The sequence below is a fragment of the Nicotiana sylvestris genome, chromosome 2, assembly GCF_000393655.2.
Source record: "Nicotiana sylvestris chromosome 2, ASM39365v2, whole genome shotgun sequence".
Classification (NCBI taxonomy): Eukaryota; Viridiplantae; Streptophyta; class Magnoliopsida; order Solanales; family Solanaceae; genus Nicotiana; species Nicotiana sylvestris.
The window spans coordinates 70,317,927-70,327,783 of NC_091058.1; positions in this window are offsets into that span (position 1 = coordinate 70,317,927).

Consider the following 9,857-nt stretch of genomic DNA (forward strand, 5'->3'; position numbering starts at 1 on the left):
CCCATCGGTATAGACATATAAATAGGAATACTCAACGAATCACTAGGCATAACTAGATACGGTACAAAATAAGATGACACATACGAGTATGTAGATCCTGGATCAAATAACACTGAAGCATCTCTATCACAAACCTGAACCGTACCTGTAATAACTACATCTGAAGCCTCAGCCTCGGGCTTGGCGGGAGAGCATAATATCGGGGCTGGGCCCCACCACCCTGAACTACCTCTCTAGGACGGCCTGCAGCTGGCTGGTCTCCACCTCTAGAGGCCTGAGCTCCACCTCTAGGACCTCTACCTACACCTCTAGCACCTCTACCCCTACCTCTAGCTGGCTGGGCAGGCTGTGGAACATCTGGTGCCTGAACTATAACATAGGAACTCTGATGCGGAGAACTGCTTGAAGCTCGAGGGCAATACCAAGCAATGTTCCTCGTGTCGCCACAAGTAAAACAAGCCCTGGGTTGCTGGGGCTGACGACCCTGAAAACTCTGAAGCGGTGGTGCACTGATAGGTGTTGGTGGTGCACTGAAGGACTGCTGATCAGAATACTGCATCGGAGGACCACGACTACCGGAAGAACCGTGAGAAACCTGAAGAGCTGAATGAAAGGGCCTAGGAGGATGGCCTCTACCATATGAATCTCTACCTCCAGATGAGGTACCACTGAATCTGCCTGAATGACGGGGCCTCTTATCCGACCCCTGACCACCTCCCTACGATAGGACCATCTCCACTCTACGGGCCACATTGGCCACCTCCTGAAAAGTGATCTCACTCCCAGCCTCCCTAGCCATCTGAAGGCGAATCGACTGAATAAGACCATCAATAAACCTCCTCACCCTCTCTCTCTCTCGGTAGGAAGTATGACAAGAACATGGCGAGCTAAGTCGATGAACCTGGTCTCATACTGGATGACCGTCATGGAACCCTGTTGGAGGCACTCAAACTGCCTCCAATAGGCCTCTCTCTGAGTCACAGGGAGAAACTTCTCCAGAAACAACACTGTAAACTGCTCCCAAGTCAAAGATGGTGATCCGGCTAGTCTAGCTAAGCAATAATCCTTTCACCAAGTCTTGCCGGATCCAGACAAGCAAAATGTAACAAAATCGACCCCATTAGTCTCAACAATACCCATGTTCCTGATAACCTCGTGGTAGTTGTCTAAATAATCCTGGGGATCCTCAATAGATGCACCGCTGAAAGTGGACGTGAAGAGCTTGGTGAACTTATCCAGCCTCCACAAAGCATCGGCAAACATCGTCGGTCTTAGCTATGACACCCGGCTAAACTACTCCAACTAGCTGAACCGCTAGAGTCTGAATCTGGGGAGCTACCTGCTCCGGAGTGCGTGTAGTAGGAGTCTGAGCCCCTCCTCCAGCCTGAGAAGTGGTTGGTGCTACAGGAAGCAAACCTGCTCGGGTGACACTCTCCATAAGGCCCACCAAGCAGACTCTACTAAGTTTGTCTGTGAACTGTGAGACCCATGTAACCTAGTGCTCTAATACCAAGTTGTCACGACCCGGAATTCCCACCCTCAAAAGTCGTGATGACGCCTGCTAATGTGAGATAGGAAAGCCAACCCTTAACTATCTACTACCTTTTTCATATTATTTCTTTTAAAACAAACACAGGGCGACAATATAAATAAAGCAGAAGTTAGGAAATAGGCTGAAGTCAACATTTATAAAGCGTAGAGCTACGTCTATTACCACTTTTAAGCTACAATACCCCAAAATCTGGTGTCACAGTACCACAGACTGTCTAAGAGTCACTACATGCAAAGTTTGAAGAAAATACATAGTACTGTTCCTGAGCAAGAGATAAAGGAAATAGGAAATAGAGATAGAGGGATTCGCTAGGGCCCGCGAACGTCTGCAGGTCTACCTTGGGTCTCCGAATGGACTGAAGGAAGCCCTCCAACTACTGTCCGAAAGCTGCTCCAAGATTTGCATACAGTGCAGAGTGTAATATCAGCACAACCGACCCCATGTGCTGGTAAGTGTCTGGCCTAACCCCGGCGAAGTAGTGACGAGGCTAGGACCAGACTCCAGATAAACCTGTGCAGTTATATAATATATGGCGGAAAAGTAAACAGATAATAAGCAATTAAAACTGGGTAAGGGGAATATGCTTCGAGGGTAGCTGACAAAACAAAATAACAAGAAATAACAAGGAAGCTAACAATATAACTTCTAACACAGATAAAGAACAACTTTCACTTTCAGTTTCCATCTTGTTGCAGGCGTGCAACCCGATCCCATTTTTCATATCTCGTGGTAGGCGTACCCCCCGCTCCCATTTTAGAATATCTTGTGGTAGGCGTACCACCCGCTTCCATTTCATAATATCTTGTGGTAGGCGTACCACCCGCTCCCATTTCATAATATCTTGTGGTAGGCGTACCACCCGCTCCCATTTCATAATATCTTGTGGTAGGCGTACCACCCGCTCCCATTTCAAAATATCTTGTGGTAGGCATACCACCCACTCCCATTTCATATTATCTTGTAATTTCAAGGAATCCCAGCAAGGGAAAATAATCAATATATTGACTCCCCGGCAAGGAAGCACAACAATGTAATAATTTTCCCGGCAAGGGAGAATCAACTATAACCAATCTCAACTTAGCTTGTGCTCAGTTCAATTATTGAAAATGCTCAATCATAGAAGATCATTAAGTAAAGCACCCAAGTGTCATTTAAGAACACAACAACTTTCAATTTAAGACTCACGGTAATGCTTGACACTAACGTATATATAATCGTCACCATGCCTATACGTCGTACTCAACAAGAAGCAAGTAGCAAATATGACTCAACTCCTAATCCCTCAAGCTAGGGTTAGACCAAACACTTACCTCGATGCTTTGAACACCACTCAAGTCTCAATTATAGCTTTACTCCTCGATTCCACCACCAATCCGCTCGAATCTAGTCACAAGTTACTTAATTACATCAAGAAGTGCTAAATGAATCAACCTCAATGCATGAAAATGAATTTTCCAAAGTTTACTCAAAAAGTCAAAATCACCCCCGAGCCCACATGGTCGAAACTCGAGGTTCGGACCAAAACTCGATTACCCATTCCCCCACGAATCCAAATATATAATTTGTTTTGAAATCGGACCTCAAATTGAGGTCCAAATCCCCAATTTTAGAAAAACCAAGGTTCTACCCAAAACACCCAATTTTCCCCATGAAAATCTTTGATTTGAAGTTGAAATCATGTTAAAAGATGTTAAGGAGTGAAGAAAATGATATAGAAATCACTTACCAACATTTTGGAGAAGAAAGGTTGTCTGAAAAATCGTCTCTTATGTTTTTGGGGTTTTGAAAAGTGAAAAATAACAGAAATTCCCGTTTATTTTTACCCCTTAAAGACCCCCAGTGCGGACCGCATCAAATGGACCACGGCCGCACTAGCGTACCGGAAGACCTGCAGTTCAGCACCCTGTGCGGACCGCACAAGGCCGACTGCGGCCGCACAACCTCCACCACGGACCGCACAAAGGCAACCGCAACCGCATTGGCCCCTTGATGGTCGCACGCGATTTCTTGCGGACCGCACTAGAGGGTTCAGAGACTGCAGCTTCCTGAACCTGCAACACCTGACTTTCTAAGCCTAAGGCATCTCAGAACCTACTCGAAACTCACCCGAGCCCTCGAAACTCCAACCCAAGTATACACACAACCTCAAAAACATCTTACGGACATATTCGTGTAATCAAATTACCAAATAACATCACGAGCATCGAATTAAACCTTGAGATCAATAAAATTTCTCAAAACTCTTTTAAACATCAAATTTCTCAATTAAGGTCCGGATTGCGTCAAACGACGTCCATTTTTAACCAAATTTCACAGGAATGACTCAAGTCATATATAAGACCTGTACCGGGTGCCGGAACCAAAATACGGGTCCGATACCATTACTTTCTAATCAGTTTTCATTTCAAATTTCCTTAAATAATTTCTAAAAGCAATTTCACTTAAAATAATTCATTTCTCGAGCTTGGGACCTCGGAATTTGATTCTGGGCATACGCCCAAGTCCCATATTTTCCTACGGACCCTTCGGGACCGTCAAATTATGGATTCGGGTCCGTTTACCCAAAATATTGACCGAAATCAAATTTATTCATTTTAATATCAAAACTTAGCATTTTTCACAGAATTTTCATATTTAAGCTTTCCGGCTAAACGTCCGGACTGCGCACGCAAATCAAGGCAACTCTAATGAGGTTTTCAAGGCCTCGGAGACACAGAAATCAACTGAAAGCAAGTGATGACCCTTTGGGTCGTCACATTCTCCACCTCTAAAACAATCGTTCGTCCTCGAACAGACAGAAGAAGGAAGTACCTAAGTCGGGAAAAAGATGAGGATAATGGCTACACATATCATACTCGGACTCCCAGGTCGATGCCTTAGGAGGCTGACACTTACGAGCACATGGGGTCGGTAACACTCTGCATTGTGTGCAGATTCAGGAGCAGCTTTCGGACAGTAGTTGGAGTGCTTCCTTCAGTCTACCCGGAGACCCAAGGTAGACCTGCAGTCGTTCGCAGGCCTTGGCATCTCCCTCTATCTCTATTTCCTGTTTCATTTCTTTTTGTTCAAAAACAGTGTATTGTATTTCTTCAAACCTTGTATGTAGTAACTCTTAGACAGTCTGTGACACTGTGACACCAGGTTTTGGGTATTGGAGGTTTTAAAGGTTGTAATAGACGTATCCTTAAGATATATAATTGTTGACTTCCGCTTATTTATTTAAAATTCCGCTTTATCATATTATCGACTTGTGTTTGTTAAAAAGAAGCAAAAATGAAAGTGTAGCAAGTAGTTAATGTTTGGATTGCCTAGCTCCCATTAGTAGGCGCCATCACGACTCCCGAGGGTGGGAAATTCAGGTCGTGACAAGTTGGTATCAGAGCTCTAGGTTACATAGGTCTCACAGATCACAGACAAGCTTAGTAGAGTTTGAGGGATCGATACGGAGACGTCTGTATTTATCCCCCAGAGGCTACAGAGTTAGGAAAAACTTCACATTTGTTCTTCCTCGTCGTACGATTTTGTTTCTCATACTAATTGAACTTCTACTCTGTTCTTTCACAGATGGTGAGAACACACACTTCCTCATCCTCCACTCAGTAGCTCGAGCCCCCAACAGCCGCTCCCATGAGGGGGAGAGGGCGAGGCCGTGCTAGAGGCCAAGGTAGGGGCAAATCTCAGCCCCGAGCAACAGCCCTAGTGACGGAGTCTCAGGTTAATTTTGATGATGAGGTTCCGGCTCCAGCAATTTTGATGGGCCCAGAGGGGTTTATTGCTACCCTAGTTCTTTAGGATGCTCTGGTCCGATTAGTGGGCCTCATGGAGAGTGTCACCCGGGTAGGCTTGCTTCCTATAACACCAGCCGTCTCTCAAGCTGTAGGAGGGGCCCAGACTCCTGCTACTCGCACTCCGGAGCAGGTAGCTCCTCAGATTCAGACTCCAGTGGTTCAGCCAGTTGGAGTAGTACAGCCGGGTGTGATAGCTCAGACCGGTGATGGAGCGGCTATGTCTGCCGATGCTTTGTGGAGACTGGATAGGTTCACCAGGCTCTTTACTTCTACTTTCGGCAGTGCATCTACTGAGGATCCCCAGGATTATCTAGATAGCTGTCACGAGGTTCTCAGGAACATAGGCATTGTTAAGACCAATGGGGTCGATTTTGCTACATTTTGCTTGTCTGGATCTGCCAAGACTTTGTGGAGGGATTATTGCTTAGTAAGACTAGTCGGATCGCCAGCCTTCACTTGGGAGAAGTTTATAGTGTTATTCCTGGAGAAGTTTCTCCCCGTTACTTAGAGAGAGGCCTATCGGAGGTAGTTTGAGAGCCTCCAATAGGGTTCCATGACTGTAACCCAGTATGAGACCAGGTTTATTGATTTGGCTTGCCATGCTCTCATCATACTCCCCACTGCGAGAGAGAGAGAGAGAGAGAGGGTGAGGAGGTTTATTGACGGTCTTATTCAGCCGATTCATCTTCAGATGGCTAGAGAGGCTGGGAGTGAGATTTCTTTTCAGGAGGCGGCCAATGTGGCCTATAGAGTTGAGATGGTTCTGTCACAGGGAGGCGGACATGGGTCAGACAAGAGGCCCCATCATTCAGGCTGATTCAGTGGTACCTCATCCGGAGGTCGAGATTCGTATGGTAGAGACCATCCTCCTAGGCCCTTTTAGTCAGCGCTCCACATTTCTCACGGTACTCCAGGTGGTCTTGGTCCCTAGATGTAGTATCCCGATCAGCAGTCCTATAGTGCACCACCTGCTCCTATCAGTGCATCACCGCTTCAGAGTTTTCGGGGGTCATTCAGGTCGTTAGGGCCAGCAATCTCAGTAGCTGAGGGCTTGTTACTCGTGTGGTGATCCGAGTCACATTGCCAGGTTTTTCCCTCGAGCACCGAGTAGCTCTCAGCATCATGGTTCTCATGCTATAGTACATGCACCAGGTGTTCCATAGCCCGCCCATCCAGCTAGAGGTGGGGGTAGAGGTGTTAGAGATGGAGGTAGAGGTACTAGAGGTGGAGTCAAGCCATCTACAGGCCATCCCAGAGATATCATTCAGGGTGGTGGGGTCCAGCCCCGATGTTACGCCCTTCTAGACAGGCCCGAGGTTGAGGCTTCAGATGCAGTCATTACAGGTACTATCCGCTTAGAGTGGAGAGGGACTCCTGGTCATTCTACCTATAGTGTAATCTCGTATGTGAAGGCTCGACGTATGGTCGAGAAGGGGTGTTTGGCCTATTTGGCATATGTTTATGATTCTAGTGTTGAGGTCCCTTCTATTGATTCTATGCCCGTTGTTCGAGAGTTTCCTTATGTTTTCCCTTCGGACCTGCCGGGTATGCCACCCGATAGGGATATTGACTTTTGCATTGATTTGGCTCCGGGTACTCCACCCATTTCTATCCCGCCGTATCATATGGCCCTGCTGGAGTTGAAAGAGTTGAAGGAACAGTTGAAAGACTTGTTTGAGAAGGGTTTCATTAGACCCAGTGTTTCGCCTTGGGGTGCACCGATGTTGTTTGTTAAGAAGAAGGACGAATCGATGCGAATGTGTATTGATTACCGACAGTTAAACAAGGTTACAATCAAGAATAAGTATCCATTGCCGAGAATCGACGATTTGTTTGATCAGATTCAGGGTACTAAGGTGTTCTCAAAGATTGATTTGAGATCTAGCTATCATCATTTAAGGATTAGGGCATCCGATGTCCCTAAGACAGCTTTTCGCACTCGGTACGGGCATTATGAGTTCCTGGTGATGTCATTTGGGTTGACCAATGCCCCAGCAGCTTTTATGGATTTGATGAACCGAGTGTCCAGGACTTATTTGGACTCGTTCGTGATAGTCTTCATTGATGATATTTTGATATATTCCCGCACCCGGGAGGAGCACGAGCAGCATTTTAGAGTGGTTCTTCAGACCTTGAGGGATAGCCAGTTATATGCTAAGTTCTCGAAGTGTGAGTTCTGATTGAGTTCAGTTGCATTTATGGGTCATGTTGTATCAGCATAGGGTATTCAGGTTGATCCGAAGAAGATTAAGGCAGTCAAGAACTGGCCTAGACCAGCATCAGCTACAAAGATTCGGAGTTTCTTGGGATTGGCAGGCTACTATTATCGGTTCGTGGAGGGGTTTTCATCTATCGCTGCCCCGATGACCAGGTTGACCCAGAAGGGTGCCCGGTTCAGATGGTCGGACGAGTGTTAGGCGAACTTTCAGAAGCTCAAGACAACTCTGACTACGGCACCGATGTTGGTTTTGCCCACAGGTTCAGGGACTTATATAGTTTATTGTGATGCATCTCATGTTGGGCTTGGTGCAGTGTTGATGCAGGATGACAAGGTCATTGCTTATGCTTCGCAGTAGTTGAAGATTTATGAGAAGAACTATCCGGTTCATAATTTGGAGTTGGCAGCCATTGTTCACGCACTGAAGATTTGGAGACATTATTTGCATGGCGTGGCATGTGAGGTGTTCATGGATCACAAGAGTCTCTAGTATTTATTCAAGTAAAAGGAGTTGAATTTGAGGCAAAGGAGGTGGTTGGAGTTGTTGAAGGATAACGATATCACTATCTTATATCACCCGGGAAAGGCCAATGTGGTGGCCGATGCGTTGAGTAGGAAGTCAGCCAGTATGGGCAGTCTTGCTTATATTCCAGTCGGTGAGAGACCGCTTGCTTTGGACGTTCAGGCTTTGGCCAATCAGTTTGTGAGGTTGGATATTTCTGAGCCTAGTTGTGTATTGGCCTGCACGGTCGCTCATTTTTCTTTATTGGAGCGTATCCGTGATCGGTAGTATGATGATCCTCATTTATGTGTCCTTAGAGACACAGTGCAGCACAGAGGTGCTAAGCAGGTTACCTTAGATGATGATGGAGTTTTGAGATTGCAGGGTCGAGTTTGTGTGCCTAATTGTTGATACCCAATTTTTTCCTGTATTTTTATGTACAAAATACCTTTCAAAATAGCATGTATATGCATATATAGGTATGTCCCAAGGTCCAATTATTTTCCCCAATTTTTTCAAGGATTTTTAAATCAATTTACTACCCTATTTTATCAAGAAAAAACCAATAATAATCCCCAAAATTATCATTTTGGTGATTCATTTATTGGAGTCTCATGTTTACACTGAAATATGGCTAAGATATTTTTTATATATTTTTTACAAATTTATTTGATATTTTAAGGATAAAATTGCATAATTGCAATATTAGCCATGTTTAGATTTAAATTCGTCTCGTGTTTATAAAATAGGGTCTTATATTTTTAATTTATTAATTTTATATTATAAACCGTTTTAGCACTTTCAATTTGTTTTCAAAAATTCATTTACTATTTTTATAAATTAAATGGGAAAAAGGGGCTATTTAACTTATAACCAGATTTGGCTTTATAATCTAGCCTAAATTACACCAGACCCCAACCCAAATTAAACCAGCCCAAAGACCCAAGCCCAATCCCTAAATCTACCAAAACCGGATTAAATCTTGGTCGTTGATCAAAATTGATCAACAACCCAGATTCACTCTTACCAAATTAAACCCAAACGACCATCCCAAACCCCTCTCATTTCCTCACTCAACCGACTCTATTCTCTCTCTCTCTCTCTCTCTCTCTCTCTATGGTTCTCTCTAGAACCTTCCCCCTTCCCCTCCACTTCGATGAGCTCCACTCGCCTTCTCCGGCCACCTCCTGCCTGAATCCATGGTGGTCTAACCACCTACCAGCCTATTATGGTTCCTACACGCTTGGTTACTAAAGACTCATGACTTGACCACGAAGAAGCTGGGTCCTAACCTTGTTTGATTCGAGTTCCATGGCTATCTCCGGCAAGCCATGTCTGTTCGAGCCTGGCCTCGACTCCTCCTGTTTAGATCAACGACCATCCAAGTCTTTCTCACCATTTGGGTTCCTCTAAAACCCTAGCTTTTGAGGTTCTTCTGATTTCCTTAGATCTATTCTAGATCCATGTTTTCCCTAAACTTTTGAAACGATTTCTTGACATTTCTTTTAAAACTATGCTTTCAAAACCTTTATTTCTTCCGATCTAGGGTTTTTGAGTTATATTTCTCCGACTTTATTTTTTCTCTTATATGTTTCTTTGATTTTCTTATTCTTTATGTGTTTCTTCCACTATGTTGCTTCTACTGTGTTCTTTGTGTATTTCGTCTACCTTATTTTCTCCTACTGTGTTCTTGTTAAGTTTTTTTTCACCATGTTCTTATTTGTTTCTTCTACTAGTTCTTCTATTGGTTTCGCATGTTGTTCTTTTACTATGTCTATCATGAGTTCCTACAACTAA